Genomic DNA, 20,525 nt, shown 5'->3' on the forward strand with positions numbered 1-20,525 from the left:
TATTCTTACTAGCCCAGGAAAAAAAAAAAATAAGAGGGTAGGGGAGGATTTCATTGATAAAGTGTTAAAACTCAAAGAAGAGCTGTTGACCTAGTCTGTCATTCTCTGGATTAAGTCTACATTTCACAGAACTACAGTCTTAATTAATTTCTACCAGAAATCAAATTTATACCAAATAATATATTTTATTAAAAATAACTTCATTGGAAGCACGGAGTCTTAACCACTGGACCGCCAGGGAAGTCCCAAAAATAACTTCAGAGCCCAAGCTTTTATTCACTATGATACAGACCAGTTATTTTACCTAATTTCTCCATGCCTAAAAAACCCCAGTCATTCCAAATGATAGCTGCAGCCAAATAACTATCCTAAGAATGCCTATAAGACAAAGCTAATACCAAAGCTTCCTTTATACTTCAGAACTAACCTATCTGAATGAGATTTAAACCGGACCACTTCCTTAGATATTTTAGGTATCTTTGGAATATCCAAACAGAGATGTCCAACAGATATACAAAATTTAAGTTCAGCAGAAGTCTGAGTCTGATACCCAAATGTATTGGTTAAAGCTACAGGAACAGAAGAGATGTCTTAGAGGGGGTACAGGGAGAAGGAAGAACTGAATGACCCTAGGAAAAGCACCATTTAAGGGATGAGGAAAAGAAGATCCAAACCAAGAAGAAATGGAGGTAGACAGGAGAACCAGGGAAGAGAAGCTTCAAAGAAGCTAAAAACAACAGATTCAAGGACAGGGTGATCAACAGTGTCAAATACCACAAAAATACCACAAGGTAAAGAGCAAAAGAGGGGACCTTGGATGTGACCACTAAGCCATTGGTGATCTGGAAGTTTTGAGGAAAAGATGGTATGGAGATCAAACTATGAGTTAATGAATGAAATGAAAGAAAGCAGAGATACCTAAAGTCAATGACCTTTTAAAACAATTATTATGACAGTTCCCAGGTATGAATATCACTTCTAAAAAAAAAAAATTATGAGAAATCTATCTTAATGGATCAAGTCCTATACAAAGATATCAATTAATTCTTCAAGAGTTCTTTATTAAGCTTCCACAATGTGCTAGAAGATAGGCCCTTGCCCACTGGAATACACTGTCTAATAAGGGTTGTCATTATTAATTTAGCTGAATGCATCTGTAACCGTCTCTCCATGTTATGGATTATGTCCTCCTTGGGGAAAAAGCTTGTATCCATTAGTATTTAAAAACAAAATTCCGGGTTTCCCTGGTGGTGCAGTGGCTAAGAATCCGCCTGCCAATGCAGGAGACACTGATTTGATCCCTGGTCCAGGAAGATCCCACATGCCGTGAAGCAACTAAGCCTGTGTGCCACAACTACTGAGCCTGCGCTCTAGAGCCCACGAGCCACAACTACTGAGCCCGCATGCCACAACTACTGAAGCCTGTGCGCCTAGAGCCTGTGCTCCACAACAAGAGAAGCCACCGCAATGAGAAGTCCGCAAACCACAACGAAGAGTAGCCCCCGCTGGCCACGATTAGAGAAAAGCCTGCGTGCAGCAACGAAGACCCAATGCAGCCCAAAAATGAATTAATTAATTAATTTTAAAAATAAATAATAAAATTCCAAAAGAATTAATTATAACTAAGAAAATTCAGGTAAGATGACTAGGTTAAAGAATATATAAATACACAAAAAACAGTAACGTCATATGGAAGAAAAGATACATTTATCACTTAAGTTGTATTTGTATGCCTTCCAAACACAGAATTTCAATTTATTGCTGTTAAGGTACTATCAAATTTCACACTTTAATTTTCTTAACTAGTTATTTAAATCACTTTCAGTTAAATAAAATCCACTGCAGTAAAAAGGCATGATCAAAGGTGTTCTCACCCAGTTATAAAGACTGTCAATGAAAATACTACACTACAATACATTTTCTGCTTCAGTGATGGCAATACCCATTTTATAATGAATCTTATCTCTTAACTAACAATTTGCTTGTCAAAGCTTACCAAATGTTTATCTCTGTATAACAAATGAACTCTTTTTTTTAAAAAGCAAAAGAAGCTACCTTGTGTTTAACTACATTATAAGGACAAGAGTTGATTCTTTAAGTTTGTTTTTATACTTCTACTCTCATAATGAAATCTTTCTCAAAGATGTCCAGTATCAAATTAGTGTTTATCTTAAATTAGCATATGACAGCAATTCTCAAATCAAATTTCCAATGACCTACAATTTAAATATAAATGGTTGTTTACATAATTATGTAATTACAGCAAGTAATTAACCAGAGGGCATTAGAAAAATTTAATCTAATTAAAATTGCACATATATCCTTTAGTCAAGGTCTCTATGTAAAGGCACTTTCAACATTAGTTTATTACATTAAAATTTCCTCCTCAAAAACTGCCCAATTCTTATTATGAAGTTAATAACACTCATATAAAAACCTGACAATAGCATAAAAGAAAACCACAGATAAAATTTGCTTGTAGATAGAGAAGCAAATATCCTAAGTGAACAAGCTCCACCAGCAGCACATTAAAAGAATAATGCACCAAGACAAAGTGGAATTTACAGCACGAATGCAAGAATAATTCAATATTTTAAAAAAATCTTTAAACATAGTAATACAGTAGGTTGAAGAGGAAAAAATGATTTTCAGGTAAACAAATTTATCAAACTTAGAAAAACCAAGAAAATCCATTTATAAATAAGAAAATTCAGGTAAGATGACTAGATTTAAAAATAATATACCAAAACCAACAACTTCATATAACCAATTAGATGATGTAATGTAAGAAAAGATACATTTACCACTTAAGTTGTATTTCTCTAAACATTTTTGTGATTATTTAATAGCTTAGAGTTCCATGAAATTCTGTTACCTGCTGTATCCCCAGCTCTTACAATAGTGCCTGGAATACAGTGGGTCCTCAATTAATACTCAGTAAATTGGACAGATGGATGGGTGAATGAAGAGAGGAATGAGCTAGGTTCTAGGGCATTAAACAAGTCATGGCCCCAGCTCTCAGAGAAGTTAGTCTAACATGGGAGGTATATAAACAAACAGATACTCTAAGGTAGAAGAACAGTAAGAGGTATGGATTAGAGATGTGAAAGCAGGCATCATCAACTCTGCCACAGAGAGGGTATTAAAGTCAAGAGGACAGGAACTCTGACCTGTTTTCTAATGACAGGAGTATGTGAAGTAAAATTACAATGTAATTATATATTCTACTTAAAATTAAAAAATCCTTCTACCGTGTTTCTTTCAGTCTCTAAGATATCACTCCATTTAATAATAGAAAACAAATTACATACAAGACAGTACTGATGGGAATGAAAAGGTGACTAAGACAGTTTGAGTTCTCAAGGAATTTACAATTTTCACTGTAAACTCTAACCAGCTGAGTACTACCTTTATCAACAGCATCTTTCTAGCCAACAAATCATTAGCACTTCCTGGCACGTTACTTACGACACTAAGTCAGAACAAGTTCTGATTCCAGTTCTAATAGTAACTGTGCGATTTCAGACAAGTCTCCTATTTACCCTCCTTGTGCCTGTACCTCATATGACTGAAGGCTGCTTACTGAATGACTTCACTGAATCCACTGATTTCCAACCTTAGGAGGCAAAGACTCATTTACTGTTTTCCCCATAACTCCAATGTTTTTTAAAAGTTTTGTCTCCAAAGCTTTTCATTCTTTAAGGCCTGGCAATCAGAGCTTTTGTTAACGTTATCCTAGCCAAAATATTACAGAAACCTGTCACAGTCATGGGCATGCGCAATGCTCTAAATTCCTTCATGAGTGGGGACTCACAGGTGTGTGTTTATGAAACATAGGAGCACTTCAAAACTAGTATGTTTTACATATTCTTTTGTTGCATCAAACATACATGATAATGCTCTAACGTCCCCATCTCCACACTACCTTCATCAAACTACAGCAGTGGTTCAGAGAACTAACTACAAGTTCAGAACCGTTTGCTTAATCACCTAGTGTACAAATTCCTATTACAATAACCCCAAAATATCCCCAATATCAGCACAATTTGTTTTAGACATCTCTGAACTGTTCTCAAATGTTACAAATTTTACTGAATTTTATCTTCCCTGAAATTTCTCCTACTCAACCCCTCTCAACACTCCAAAGCTCGTCAAAGAGGTTAAACGCCTCTTTCATATGACAGTCCTACAAATACTTGAAAAGTTCTGTAATCTAAGTGTCCTCTTTTCTAAACTATATGACATAGTTTTATACCCTCCCACTCACTTAGACATAATCCATTTGTCTACGTCTCTCTGAAAATGGAAAACCCTGTAGCACACACATCCTTCCCTGACCACCTATGAGTATGCAGACTGAGGCTGCCGACCTCCGGTCCCCAACACTCCACTTCCACTGCGCGTTTAAGAACACCCCCTTACTTCTCTGACGAGCACAGTGCACTGCTGACATGGTAGAGGTAGTAGGCCAACCTTCCACCATTCCATACTTCCAGTGGAAAATTAAAATTCTTTTCGTGGTTGTTTTCCACTAGACTAATACCTTCAGACTGATGTGAATCTATCAGCTGACATTCTTTAGGGATGACTATTCTGTGAGTCAAGGATCCAACTAACTGCAATTTCATAGCACACACATTTCTCTAACCTGGATATTAAAATTCAGGCATACCGTATCAACTATCTGATGACATCTCAAGCTACTCTAGAACTGGAACCTTCCTCTGGATCCACCAGAGTTAAACAGGAAATAATCACTTTTGGAATCTACAGGTTGTGCCATCAAGTTGAGAATGTAAGTTTTTCAGCTTCTGGGAGTATTAGTATTAACCTTTCCAGCATTCAAGCTCCTCTCATTTTCCATGTTTTCTTGAATTGATATTCAGTGATCACATTTTTTCAAATTTCAATACCCTGAAAACCATTTTTGTCTGGGCCTGAAAATTTGCTTTGGTTATACTACTTTGTCTCCTCACACTTCTCTGCTTTAATTATCTTGATTTTTTTTTCCTTTTCCAAACTAAAGCTCAATTATCAGTCAGTGAATTCTGCTCCTAAGAGGGAAAAACAATCATTGCACAGTTCTGTTTTACCTAACCTATTAATATAACATCATCAGCCTTAAGTCTTTTCCCTTTCCCTTAATTCACCTAACTATGGATGTAACTAAAAATTTGTTTTAAATTCATTGTTTCATAAGCTTTAACTCACTTTGATTTTTAGCTTTTTCATTACCACCACTTTCACTGTATCTGAACTATATTGTATGTGCATCCCATCCTCGGCCACCTTAAAATTTTGCACATTCTTTTAAAATCTGAACTATTAGATTAACTAAATAGATCAACCACTCTGTGGAAGACTACAATGTCAGAATTAGGACAACATGAGGAAATACTGGAGAACAGAAAAATACAGGCTGAGAAATCTAACTTACAAAACTAAGTAGTCATTTCAGAAGACAGATAAGATAATGGCTGTGTATAAATTTAATGCTGCAAAGTTGGAAGACCAGATAAAGAATAAAATATAGCCCTATTTTACTTTCTGGTTTAGAATTTTTCAACAAATTAAAACCAAGAAAATAAAAATTAGGAAATAAAATACAAAAAATGTTTACCAGCTCAGTAGTAAACAAAAAAAAAACCTAATGATACACAAGTAATATTAAAAAAATGCATGAAAGAATTATTTTCAGAATTTGTAACAATGCAAATTAAAAGATGGCTTTTCAAAACACTGAAAAAAATTTCATGCAAACCACACCTTACACTCAGTGTTGTGGTAGCTAATTCCAACTGCTCAACCAGCTATGCTGATATGATAGACATATACATTTTATTTGGGCATCTATCTGCTTTTCTTCGAGCCTTACATTTAAATTCATCCAAAAAATTACCTTATCATTGTAATACAGCTGGAGTTAAGATACAGGAAGAAATGAAAAGGTTACAGTGTCATTTGACCATAAATGCCTCATTTTTTTAATTTAACATTTTCCATTCATTTGTTCAGTAAAGAGCCAACTCTTTATAAATATGTACATACGCTTTGATGTACACAGTATACATTTTATAAACAAAATTAAAATGACAGCTTTCATCATTCCAAATGAATTTCAGTGGGATCTATTATTTCCTCACTATCTGCAATCCATCTCTTACTAAACGCTAACCTGGTAAACTAACACAAGAAGCAAAGTTAAGATTTTAGTTGTTTTAGGTCTTAATTAACAAATCACCAGTCTCTATTTACATGAAATTCATTAACTCTTATAGCAATAATATTAAAAGTCTACTTATAACTGAAGGACAACCGCTACTACACAAAGAGGTGGCTGTTATGTGCCCTTATGTACTTAGGGGCAACAAAGATCTCTTCTGAAAAAAGAACCTCTAACTCAGGGCTTACTAAATACAGGGAAAGTTTTAAAGATATTTTGAGCAGAGCAAAACCCACAGAATAATATAACTTCATTGTGCTCATTTTAAAAAGCCACATCCACAAGGTACAGAAAACAAATGAATTAAAAAGGAGATTACTAGAGAATATGCACTATTTAACGGAATATATTTTGCTTACTTGACCAAATAAGTCTGATTTAATTTTGAGGCAACTACACTGAAACTGGCAAGAAAAAAGAAAATCAAGCTACTGCCAACTCTCTACACGGGACTTAACTTTTTTTTTTTTTTTTTCAGTTAAACTGCGGTTTGTATTTCAGGACTATAAGCACAAAAAGAAAAACTACAAAATTAAATTCAACAGCCCTCCTTGAAACGGCCAAAATGAACAGTTGTTCAAAGTTGTTGATAAATTTCACATAAAAAATATGATACAGTCCATCCTAGTTCCAAGATTGTTCTCAGCAGCAGTTTTGTATCATGAAAGGTATTTAATAGTAGCTGCACTTCCCTGGAAAGGCTCTTTCAAAGGTTACAGAAAAGAATGTCTATTACATGATCCAACTTATACTAAGTATGTGAATTTTTAGATAGACACAGAGAAGTCAAAAAAAGGATGTAACAACTATTAAGAGTAATCATCTCTGGGAGATGGATTTACGAGGACAGTTTAGCTTTCACATTACTATATAAATTTTTTTTTTACAATAATAACACAGAAAATTAATTAAGTTATCTTCATTAGGATGGTAGAAAGAATTCTAAGTCAAAATGCAGAATATAATATTGGATTCCCCATATAAAATTATAATAAAGGTTAAATCACTCACTCTCAAGTCTAAAAATAAACCACAAAGACCTAATTATTTTTTTAAAATGAGGACCTTCACCATGCTAAAAATACTGTATATGAATTTTCACGCGATCCTCACAGAATCTGAGGTAGTATATAATACCCATTTTACAAAAAAAGGAAGGCAGGAAGGAAGAAAATGTTCAGAGAGTAAAGAATTTGTCCAAGGTCATAGCTAATGCAACCAGCTTTCATTTAGGGTTTCATAAAGGAATTCTGGAATAAGAAGTCCTTGAAACTCACTTTAAGAGATGGTAATTAGAGATGTTAAATAAGAAAGTGGAACAATATGACCCAGCAACCCCACTACTGGGCATATACCCAGAGAAAACCATAATTCAAAAACACACATGCACCCCAACGTTCATCGCAGCACTATTTACAATAGCCAGGACATGGAAGCAACCTAAATGTCCATCAACAGAGGAATGGATAAAGAAGATGTGGTACATATATACAATGGAATATTACTCAGCCATAGAGAGGAACGAAACTGGGTCATTTGTAGATATGTGGATGGACCTAGAGAGTGTCATACAGAGTGAAGAGTCAGAAAGAGAAAAACAAGTATCGTATGTTAACACATACATGTGGAATCTAGAAAAATGGTATAGATGATCTTATTTGCAAAGCAGAAACAGAGACACAGAGGTAGAGAACAAATGTACGGATACCAACAGGGGGTGGGGGGGGATGGGGGATTGGGGATTGGGATTGACACATATACACTATTGATACTATGTATAAAATAGATAACTAATGAGAACATGCTGTATAGCACAGAGAACTCTACTTAATACACTGTGGTGACCTAAATGGTAAGGAAATCCAAAAAAGAGGGGATATATGTATATAAGTAACTGATTCATTTTGCTGTACAGCAGAAACTAACACAACATTGTAAAGCAACTATACTCCAATAAAAATTAATTTTAAAAAAAAGTGGAACAATCCAACTTTTGGTTTATTGCTAGTTATGCTGTAACAAGTACAGTCCAGTATGTTCACTGTTTTACTAGTGACTACCAAAAAAGTCTTTGCAGCCCTCCTCTTTCACTCCATGCTAACAGAAAGCAGTTTTGGGGATGAAATCTAGGCCTTGGTTCCTAAAGACGGCAAAATAGGCTACTAGAAAAAACAGAACAGAGTGGAGGAAAGCATTTTTTTAGGTGAATAAAAATTAATTATTTAATTGAAATAAGCATCCTTTCTCATTTAAGTTGGATTTTGTTTGGAAGTTAGTTACTTTTAAACCTGGTTAGTTTTACATATTATGTATCAAGTGTTATTTAATAAAATGTTGCCTTCTGGTTATTTAATTTTTTAGAATACTCAGGGGAAACCAGTCCTTATCTCTATATAATACCTGTTGTATTAAAATTTAAATCTGAAGGTTAGGAAATCTGGTTAAGACATATCTGTCAATGAATATCTGAAGAATATGTAACGGTAAAATGGTAGATATCACCAGAATCCAGCTAAAAAGTAATACTTGAGAATCTAGCAATTTTTACTAACAACTCTTTTCCCAACCCTTTTAATATCTCTGGAAGAATAAAAATAAACTCATAGCAATCGAAATGGGTAACCAGGTTATAGGAGTGGAAGAGAGATTTTTCACCATATAGGCTCCTAACAGGCCTTTGAATTTTTAATCATCTCAGTGTATTAACTTTTCAAAAATACATTTTTAAGAAGCTTTTATTTACAATACGATGATAGTAATGGATTATAATCCATGAGACTATAATGATATAACTGAATAAATACATATGAGAGAAAAGACAGATCTTCCTTGTAGAATTCCAATAAATAAATATAGAAGGAAAAATGGATAAAGAAAATCATCATTAGAAAACACCAGAGTAATAATTACTGCAAGCAAGAACCATTAGAAAGTATGAAGAGAAACAGAATATCTGTACAGTTTCAGAGTATCTTCCCATAAGATATTTATTAATTACAAAGGAAAAAAATACTGTACAGTAGAAAACCTGGCAGACACCACCTTAACCACATGATAGTTAATATTAAGAATAATAAGACATGTACTCTGGTATGATGCGCTGAGAAGGGTCCAACAGCATTTCTGTGGTTTTTCTTGCCAAAACGCCTAACCTCAATCTAATACTGAGAAAACATCAGACAAACCCAAATTGGAGAATGTTCTACACCCTACAACAACTACCAGTTATCTTCAGAAGTGTCAAGAAAAGTATAATGAAAGAATGCGACACTGCCACAGATTGGAGGAAACTAAAGAGACATCACCACTAAACGCAATGTGGGATTTTGGATTGGATCCTGAACCAGGAAAACTATGTTTGTAGAAACACTAGTGAAATCTGAATAGATATGCGCAAGTGAGTAAATAATACTGAATCAATGTTAATTTCCTAGTCATATGAATTGTTAACATTAACCTCTGCACTATTTTTTCGATTTCTCTATAAGTCTAAATTCATTTAAAAAAAAAACAAAACAAAGTGTTTGCTTTAGCCTTCAGAGTTACTTATTCTAATGGAGTAGGGGGATAGTTGTGGGAGAGAATGAAAGCCATGCAAATGTCTTACTTTTCTAGTGTTTAAAAAAAATAAAAAGAAAATGCCTGCTTAGCAATTAAACTGAGGATGTCAAAATCATTCAAAATAATAAAAAAAAATTTTCAACAATCTCTTTAATTTTCTTTATCAGGTACTGCTTAAAAAACACATGCACTTTAAACCTTCCTTAAGAACAAGGAAAAACACTACAATCCATAAACAATGACCTTTCTGTGTAGAAAGGGAATCTTTCTAAGAACTACATGCACTAGGGAAAAAAGCACTGGCCTTGAGTTTATACAATCTGGATTTTACTTCTGATTCTCTACAAGATTTAGCTGTGCGGCTTTGAACTTAACCCTATGGGTCTGTTTCCTCCTCTGTGAAATGAGGCTAGACCAGATCACATGCATAGTTTCTTGCAGCTCTAAAATTTTATCAATTAGGAGTGCACCCTCCTGTTTCTTCAGAGAATCCCATTCTGTGCCCACTCAGATTCTCATTTAAGCTCTGTCAGGGACTAGCTGCATATCCTTCAACAAACCGTTTAAGGTGTATGACAGGGGTCCCCAACCCCCGGTACCAGTCTGCAGCCTGTTAGGAACCCAGCCGCACAGCAGGAGGTGAGCGGCGGGCAAGGAAGCAAGCGAAGCTTCATCTGTCACTCCCCATTGCTACCCATCACTCACATTACCACCTGAACCACTGCCCCATCCGTGGAAAAATCGTCTTCCATGAAACCGGTCCCTGGTGCCAGAAAAGGTTGGGGACTGCTGGTCTATGACTACTCCCATTTGCAAGCACATCTAAGATAACTCAAGACCTAATAAGCTTCTGAGTTAGACAGAAAAAATTATTTCACTTAACAAATATCTGTAGAGTGTCTGGCACATAACAGATGCTCAAAAAGCTCCTATTATTGACTGAAAACGACCCATCTTTCTACAGTATCAGGCACTATGCTAGGGACACACTGGTAAGCTACATGGTTCTTGCCATCACAATTCTTCTAGCAGTAAGAACTGGTTTCTATGTAAATAGATCAGAGTGCTAGAAGTGATTGATAGATAAGACTGAGCATCCTGGGATATAAATACCTGGGCCTGAACACTAGACAAAGCAATTTTTAAAGAGTAAGCCAGAGTTCTATGGTTTCATTTGGTTCTATAGTGGGAAAAGACCAAGCTAGGGAAAAATTGGATTCTAGATACATAAACCCTCACTTTAATTATGATGAAGAAAAGGAGAATAAAAATGGAAAAACATGGACTTATATTTATCACTCTTATGATACATAATTATGCTGATAGATCTGATACATGGGAAAAAAAAGCTTAAAATATATTCTTCTGTCCCACTCAAGGATTTTTTTCCAGACCTTAGTTTTCTGACTTCTAATCCCATCTATTTTTAGTAATGTCTATGATTATCCAGGCAAGTGGTTCTGGTTTTCTTGCTCAAGGTATTTCTTCATTTACTCAAAAACTTCTCAAATATTTTAAAGCAGCCATGCTAAGGTTTGAAGACATTCAGGTTACCATTCAAACTGGGTATTTGTTCCTTGAAAACGGTAAGTATTTTTCCCAGTGGAAAGTTCGTAACAAACAGAATTTCTAAGCACAAAGTTCTGTCTTCACCAAAGCCTGCCTTGATAGAGACAAGTAGAAAACTACTGATATAAACACCAAAGTCTAAAAAACAACCTTATTTCAAACAACACTGTACCACCCATACCACACTGAAATATGAGTGACATCCAGTCATTAGAGGCCCTCCCTAAATAGTAGTTTGAAACCAAACCCCTAGGAAGACTAAGTATAGCAAGATCTGCCATCTTTAGTCAGATAATTTCATAGGCAAGAAAAGGACAAGATGTACATTAGAACCCCCCAGTATACTTTTTTTAAAGTAGCTAAGTGGAAAAGGCCATAAAAGTACTCAACGCCAGGCCAATTCATAGGTGGCTGGGGGCATTAGCAGGAACCTTCAGAAAAACATCAGAGTATCAAGACTTAAGAAAAAGTGAACCCACTTTCAGAAGGTCAATATTAAATGGAACAAGTTTTGAATGAAACTTAATATACTTCCTACATTCTGAACATGCTGTGCTATCTTTTCTCTTATGAAAAGAATGACACTTTCAAGTCAAGCAAGCTATTTACACAGTCAACACACCACCACCTTCCTTAGAGTGGTAGTTACAGTAGCTAAAGATAATTTAATGTACTGTGCATATAAAGGAAGACAACTTTAAAGAAAAACTTTGCCTCTCCAGGTCTTTGTCCAGAACTAACGTAAACTATCAGTTCACAAGTTAGGTAAAATTTTACTTTTTAAGAAATTTACATAACAGGTGACTGAAAAACTGTAAATAATAATCTGTGATAAAGAATAAACTGTTGAAAGTGCAATCTTTGAAAAAAACCCATTATAGTGTCTCAGTCAGCCTCCATTTCTTCATCTATAAAATGGAGTTATTTCCAGCTCACGGGACTGATGGAAAGATTAAACGAGATAATGGAGAGAGCGAGAGTGTGCCTGATAACATAAGTTATGTCCATATCATCATCACTAACAATGACTGTGATGTAAAATTATATACTCTGTAAAATTATGTATACTGAAAGGTGGGTCTGAAAGATAATATTTGCTGATCGGATGAATATCTGTTACATAAAATCTGTAATCAGTCTTTTTGCAGAATCTACAGACATTAAAGATACTCAGAAAAGGCACCTACCAAATACTGTTTGCGACTCACTTCTTACACACAAATTCACCATAAATGACAAAAGGAGGCAGAAAGTAACAAAGATACAGCTTAATTTTTCCAACTCATTTTTACTACGCTCTTCCTCAAATATTCAAACATATAATCCAGAAAACCTTACAAATTACTCAAATAGAAACCGTACACTCAGCATATTAAAAATGACTCTTAAATACTTGGAGCAAATGCTCTCTATGGTACCTTTCCCACAACACCTTCTTTAAAAAGTGTTTGCTCCAGGATCTGACTTGTTCTGGTTTAACCACTTTTCAGGAGTTTTAAGATTATTTTAACCTCAAATGAGTAATTTGGGGGAAGGAAAGTTGAGAAGACATTCTGGCTTGTAATATATCTTTACGTAAACTACAACTTAATACCTTAAAATCGTTATCTAAACAAAAACAAAAACAAAAAACCACAAAAGTATCACATCTTACACTGTCACCTTGAAACTGCAATATTACTGTGAACACTCCCCTTACTTCACTCCACTGACAATCCTGTAATTTTGAGCTAATTCAGTGATGTGACTTTTCAAACACGTAATTCTAAAACCCTTTCAGAACTCAGAATCTTAGGTGCTTCAGGTGTTTCGGACTCCGACACAAACAATCTTGAACTAAATTGTGGCCATCTTTATCACAATAATAGATTTGGATGTGAATGGAAGCATATCACTAAAACAAACCAAAAAAACCTTTTTAAAAAGTAAACCACCACTAATGTCTATGGAAACTGAATTCAGTATCAGCCTATAAACAACTAATTATATTCAGCCTATTAAAGAAAAGCAGTACAGTTTTAATGAAGTACTATATGTATACAGATGTGTACACATATATACACATGCGTGCAAACACATACACGCACAATACTTATATACCATTAAAGTTATATATAAGTTATATACATACATTATATGTGTGCATACACAAATACTACACATATCATATAAAATATATTAAATATTGTTGGAATATATTAACATACATATTATGTATGTATACAATTTATATAGATTCCATATACCTTATTCTAACTTCATCTTGTATGTTAAGTGCATGAAATTTTAGTTTTTTTCTGAAATTGGAAATAAAGCTTTCAACATACTAATTTACTGGATCAGGAGCATCAGAGTTAAAATAATTATACTTCACTTCTCTCACAAAGGTCTAGTGTAAAGAATATTATCTTTAGGGTCTATCTCTGAATTCTAAACTTGCCACAGCTTACTTAAGCCAAATAAACCAAATGACCAAACACGTATCACTGATAAAAGAATAAAGGAGTTGATTTATTTTAAACTTTGCAAATTTCAGAGATGGCTAAACATTCTAATTTATCTCCAACATTACATAGACGCTTACTTCTCATATGGGTGTTATTACAATCTGGCACTTAAAAGTAATTTAAATGAAACCACTTTCAATGGCAAAGATACAATTGCTGGTACTTGTTTTAATAAGAAAAACTAATACTCCTATTTCTTAATTTCTTACCTTCACTCTCACGTGCACAACCTCAATAAACTGTTTCCTAAAAACAGAGAATTTGTAAGCCTTTTTTCTTCCTTCTATTCTTGCTTTCTCAACCATCAAATTTAAATTCCCATATTTTAAAACTAAACACTTCTATAATCCTATACTTAAAGAGAACACACACTTGTCACAGCTCTACTCTAAAAATGTACCATACTGTCCAGAAAATAAAATCTATCAGATCAGGGGTGTGTATCCAAACAAAATCTGATAACCTCCTAGAAGAAATCCTTATTTCCTTTTGGAACTCAGTAGTTTCAGTAAGTATACTAAGAAATATTTTTCTCTCTCTCATTGGTCTTTTTACATTCTAAACATTTACCATCCTCCGAAAGGCCTCACTTTCCAATAGTCACAAATAATTCTCTAAACTTGGACACATACCTGTTAACAAATATGTGTATCATGGGGGGAAAGTACACCTCAAAATACATGCAACAATATAACCAAGATTCAGGGTTAAACACCCTAAATGCCGCATGTTGGATCAAGGGTTAAGTTATTCATAAAAAACAACAAGCATTAGTTACTTACAGAGTAAAAAGTGACAAAGTCCAGATTTCCCATAATAGAAATTCTACTATTCTGTGTTTAAATTTTATAACATAAACTGTTTAAATATAAAACAGCAAAAACTGATAGTTTACATGACATTCTATCAATTCAATGTTGCTTATAAACCCAGATTATTCTTCATCCTTTAAGATTGTAGTCCATCATATAAATGGCAGAAACATGAATTACACAGCAGATGAACGTTAAGTGTGGTAAATGGATTTCAATTCATTAGGCATACCAATGTGCTGAAATACAAAAAGGCAGCAGTATTTTAGAATTTTAATAAAATACAAAAATGTATGTGTTAAACGCTTTATGTACAAAGCAGAAGCAACTTTAAACCAACTATCTCTCTTAAATAGAACACTCAGGTGTCATTCATCTGAACTAAACAGACCAAGCAAAATATCCTGTGATCCCCAAGTTCTCCTCAATGTCGAAATGGGTGGGTAAATTTAAAGCTTGTTCTCTCAAGAGTTGCTTTACTGGCAATTTTCTCCCAGTATCAAGGTCTGCAATTTCCATTTGGCTGCCAGTTTGCGATTAAATTCATCACCTTTATTATAAAAATGTGCTTTACTCCATGGCCTGCTGCACAAGAACTATAAGGAAAACATTTTTCACTGCTAACGGCAAAATCATTCTAAGGCAACCACCACATCCACTCAGACATTAGCTTCCTCAACCTGATGCAGTAGCCTATCACTCACAGGAAAAACCTGTAACAATTGTGTAACCCACAGAAACGAAATTAGATTCTATTAGAAATGCCATGCTTTAAGCTTTTGAAGATAAAACGCAACCAATTTCCTAATTTTCACATTCAGTGTTACTGCAAGCAAATCAGTAAACCACAAAAGTCAATATACAGTATATTTCCAAATTCCAATACAGAGACATAATTTTTCAGTGTTGGATAATTAAGTATCCACCTTTATCCTATCATTCAAAAGTTCACAGTTTGTATTGTATCTTAACTTTTACTATCTGGGCAAACAGCCCATGGTCAAAGATAATTTTAAAAGATATATGTGTTTATATAACACTTCTATCTAACTTTACCTTCTTAGTAAGTCACAATATAAACTTCAAAGGAAAAAAAGTCAGAAAAGAAATAAAAATATTTCCCAAATAATGGCATTAAAGCTAGTCACCATGTCGTATTTAGGACAATACTACTCACTTGTGAGATTTAGATTTTTTTAAAGATTATCTATAAAATTAACATTTACTTTCACAAACTTGGTCTGTAGACCAAAAATTCAGAAATCTCTTATTTTCAAGTAAACTTCATTGTATTCATTTTAAAATTTACAGGGGAAAAAAGAGAACTTGAATTTCACATTAAGATGAATTATCAGATCACACAACGTGAATCTGGAATAAATTTTCATTTTCCTGCTAGCAAATGATGTGATCCCTTTCCATCTTAACCTGTGCATGACTCTGTCACAGCAATATAAGCACTGTACTGCGTTTTTTATTTCATTTCTATCTCCACTCCATTGTATGTCTCCTTAAAAATTGGACTATGCCTTATTCATCTTTGTAACTCCAGCACCCAGCAAAGTGCTGGATTTTTTTTTTAAATTTTATTGAAAACTAAATTATAGCAGGAGTCAACATCAGTTTTCCTAAAACCACACAGGTCACAATCCTTTCAATCTATAGTATTAGTCACAACCAGTATTTTTTAAATGGAATAGAACAGAAAAATACTATATTACATCAGAGGTAATACAAATTATTATTTCATGAAACTTTCATTTCAACTGTTATATAAGTATATATGTATGTGTACATAACAAAGTATTTCTCTTTTTAGGTAGCATTTAAAAATTTAAGATATATACCTTTCTGGTTCATGTTTATACCATTTTTCTGGTTCACTTTTATACTGTCAAGATATATGGGTTGGCCAAAAAGTTCAAACTTTTTGGCCAACCCAATATATATTTGTTATTCAATAAACAATGTTAACAATCAAGGAGACTCTTGACTTACAAAATGAAAGACTTCCACTTCTCACATCCCTTGCTGCCATGTAAAATAAACAAAATTGACCCTTGAACAAAGAGGTGTATAATCCGGGTATAACTTATGTCAGTCCTCCGCATCCACAGTTCCTCTGCAACCATGGATCCAGCCAAACATGGACCTTGTAGTCCATGTTTTATTACTGTTGAAAAATGTCCACGTATGGGACTTCCCTGGTGGCACAGTGGTTAAGAATCCACCTGCCAATGCAGGGGACACGGGTTCGAGCACTGGTCTGGGAAGATCCCACATGCCGCAGAGCAACTAAGCCCGTGCGCCACCAACTACTGAGCCTGCGCTCTAGAGCCCGCGAGCCACAACTACTGAAGAAGCCCGCGTGCCTAGAGCCCGTGCTCCGCAACAAGAGAAGCCACCGCAATGAGAAGCCCGCGCGCCGCAACCAAGAGTAGCCCCTTCTCGCCGCAACTAGAGAAAGCCCGTGCGCAGCAACGAAGACCCAACGCAGCCAAAAAATAAATTTATAAAAAAAAAAGAAAAAAGAAAAATGTCCACATATATGTGGACCCGTGTTGCTCAAGGGTCAATTGTACATTTTCCTATAACCTAAAAACAAACCTAGGATTTTTCTAACTCAGATCTTACTTTCACCTTCCCTCATTACTGTCCTTCTCTAACTGATCCATTTATCCATCCCTCTACTCTCTTCCCCTTTTCGTATTTTCTTTTACTCAAGACTTTAAAAAGAACAACATAGTGTTTTTTAAAGACACCTCTCCTAAATTAATCACCCTTCAAATTTTAGATAAGTCTACCCTACCTGGCCTATGAAACTAAAACCTGTACAAAACATCAACACAAACATGTCTAAATATTAGTCTAGCAACAACAGAGAATCTGAACTGACTATTCAAAAGATACCAAGTGGCTTTCTCGCTTTCCCTTATCTTCATCTTGGACTTTTATCACACTGTTCTAGGACACATGACCTAGATCTATAAGGAAAGGTTGATGGGGGGAGGGGGAGAGGAATAGTTTACTCTAACAAATGACTTTAAAATATTTGTATAAAACATGGGCAGTGAAAGTTCTTATCCAAATATACACTAAATTGTTCCTAGACCTAGATTCAGCCTGCAGGAAAATGCTAATGGAGACCACCAAGAACCTAGGAGAACCTTCTCTGTCTTTGACCTGAAACATCAGTTTAATGACAATATCACTGTGTGCATTAAATGCTGAATTTTATTCTTATTTAGAGGAAAAGTTAAAATACCCTAGGTAGATATTTCAAGCAATGAAATAAAATTGAAAATAATTAAGACCACTCATATCAGAAGGTAGTCACATTATGCAAATTATCAGTCATGACATAATTCTCCATAGAGGGGATCAGGCCCAAAGGTACCCTCTGGCCAATAATATAACTTACAGATATACTTCTGCCACAAGAGCCAAATGAGCTACTGAAATCAGCAGTTTCTAATCTGTAAAACTTCATGAAAATGAAACTTCATGTAAATGAACTGCATTTACATACTATTCAATTAAAGGATGGAACTGTGATCTCTAAGATCCATTCCAGCTTTAAAATCTGAATTACAGGGTTTTTCTTTGAACAAGGACAAAATTTTTAATAAAAATCCTTTGGGCCTTCCAAGTGAAATGCTACTCTACCATCCAACCCTTGTACTCCCCCCTTTTGAAAGGCTGCTGCAAATTATAAATGTCATCAAAATTTCATTTTATGATTAAGACTGCATAACTGCTGTAACAACAAAGAGAGCTAACATCTTATATGCATAGACTAAAACAGAAGTTCACAGAAAACACTCAACTGGTTACTGATTTACAGACCTCACAAAACTACATCACTGCACCTCAATGTTTATTAAACACTCTAACAAAGACAAGTATTTTTCTTTTCAAAATTTAACAATTCCTCTTCGCCTTACAATTCATCAGTTCCCAAATTTAAAAATTTTACACTTAAACCAGGCATATATTAGAACATCAACATATTTCTATGTGCTTATCTATTTCAAAGCATGTTTCACTCTAACGTTTAAATCGTCAAGATTCTGTTTTTACTTAGAGAATTATACTTTTTAAAATAGCACATCTACATTTTTATTTAAACAACATACACTAATTGAAATAAAATTCACTATTGAAACCCTTTGCCTCAATTGTTTAAATATAAAGCCAGAAAGGACACTTTTCTTGCTTCCTTCAAGATGGAATTTGAAATAGTCCCAAACTAAAAGAAATTTAACTATCTTTTCAAAGTGTACTTTGAACTGACTTGAACCAGCATTCTCATTCAAAATTAAGATTCCCAATTATTATTTAAACCTTCCTCTCTCTAGATCCACAGGTCTTTACAATCACCTCTCTAAAATGTCCCATAATATATCCTCACACCACTAGTTCCAAGAAGAAAAAAAAAAAAAGGCATTCCTTTACCAAGCAATCTCAGAAAATTCTTGACTGAAGGTCCTGGATATTTAACGTATCAACACAAAAGAATACGCAGCACTTCTTTGACTACAGAACCCTTCTGTTCTCAGACCACTTCAAGAAGCCAGTATCACATGGAACGGGTTTCAAAAATACTTCCCTAAAGCCTCCCTCAAACCACAGTTAAATTAGCAGATCTTCAATCTCTCCCCTCCAACCTAAGAGCGCAGTCTTTCAAGCCATTAGAGCAAAAGCAAATGGAGAGGATGATGAAAGGCAAGCATAAGACAAAGACCCATACCACACATACAGACCAAGATATGCCAGCAACTCACCTTTAGTACACAGCTTAGACTCACCATTCTAGAAATCACACTCACTAATCCAGATGTACCTCTTCCCCCATGCACCTAAACCCAACACAGTCACCAACAGACACATACAGAAAAAAAAATAAAACAAAAGGCATCGTAATAAAGAGCTAAGTAAATCCAAATGTACCAGTAAAACAGAACAGAAAGCCAGCCAAAGTAGGTATGTGTAGATTAGAAGAAGAAGTAGTAGTGAAGTGGCAAAATACTGGGGCGGGGGGGGGGGGGGGGGCCCGGGGCGGGTAATAAGTCAAGAAAATCTGAAAATCTGTAGCAAGCATAGCAATCCATCACATTAATATACACTAAACATAAATATGGAGGCAGATAAATGAGAAAATCAACTAAGAGAAAGATATAAAAGGAAAAACCATAAATGGGTCTCCCATTATCAAAAGGACAGAATCTAAAATCCAGGCATTTAAGCTTTTCTACAGTAGAGAATTACTTTCTTTCTCCCACGAAATGTTCTCACATTCAAGGATAGCGTTCCCTTTGTCTACAGCACTACTCCCTTACCTTTTCACCGCTTCAATCTTATCTCTCTTTCAAGAGCCAGGTGAAGCTTTTTACCTCTTTTCCTGCAACATTCCATAATCTCCCCATCCTAAAGTGACCTTTTAGCAAGTCTTTAGTCCCCTCTAGTTTATATTATTTTATATTACTTTTATTTCATGCTATCTACCCTACTACTCAGACGACTTGAAGGTATGGAATGAATCTGAAGCCTTGTTGTATTCCTCCTAACATCCCACACATAGTATGCATTCAAATATTTGCAAATAGAATAAAAAATTTCAAATAAATGTTAAGTCATTAAAAGCTAATATGTGAAATATGCAACTCTGACATTACTCAAAAATTGCGTGTCACATAATAGCAATCACTTTACTGGAATGCAGCATAAAATGCTGATTTCCAATGACCACATTACAGAAATAAGAGAGCTCGGTATTCACAGGGCCCAGTTACAACACTCAGTAACTTAAGGCTTTTTAAACAGTAATAAACTTCTGAAACCACTGATATTATC

At 34.8% G+C, this 20,525-nt stretch overlaps 1 protein-coding gene across 8 annotated transcripts in view; it reads right to left on the reverse strand.

Annotated features, from left to right (window-relative positions):
• Positions 1-20,525, reverse strand: part of QKI (QKI, KH domain containing RNA binding) — a 140,071-nt gene that overhangs the window by 105,837 nt on the left and 13,709 nt on the right. The window contains exon 1 of one of the 8 annotated variants that reach the window (XM_068551263.1): positions 20,012-20,167. The exons of the other annotated variants lie outside the window; for them this stretch is intronic. The gene's annotated coding sequence lies outside the window, so the exon portion shown is untranslated. Of the gene's footprint in view, positions 1-20,011; positions 20,168-20,525 lie in introns of those variants that run through there. 8 annotated transcript variants of the gene reach the window in all.

Source organism: Eschrichtius robustus, chromosome 9 (genome assembly GCF_028021215.1).
Source record: "Eschrichtius robustus isolate mEscRob2 chromosome 9, mEscRob2.pri, whole genome shotgun sequence".
Classification (NCBI taxonomy): Eukaryota; Metazoa; Chordata; class Mammalia; order Artiodactyla; family Eschrichtiidae; genus Eschrichtius; species Eschrichtius robustus.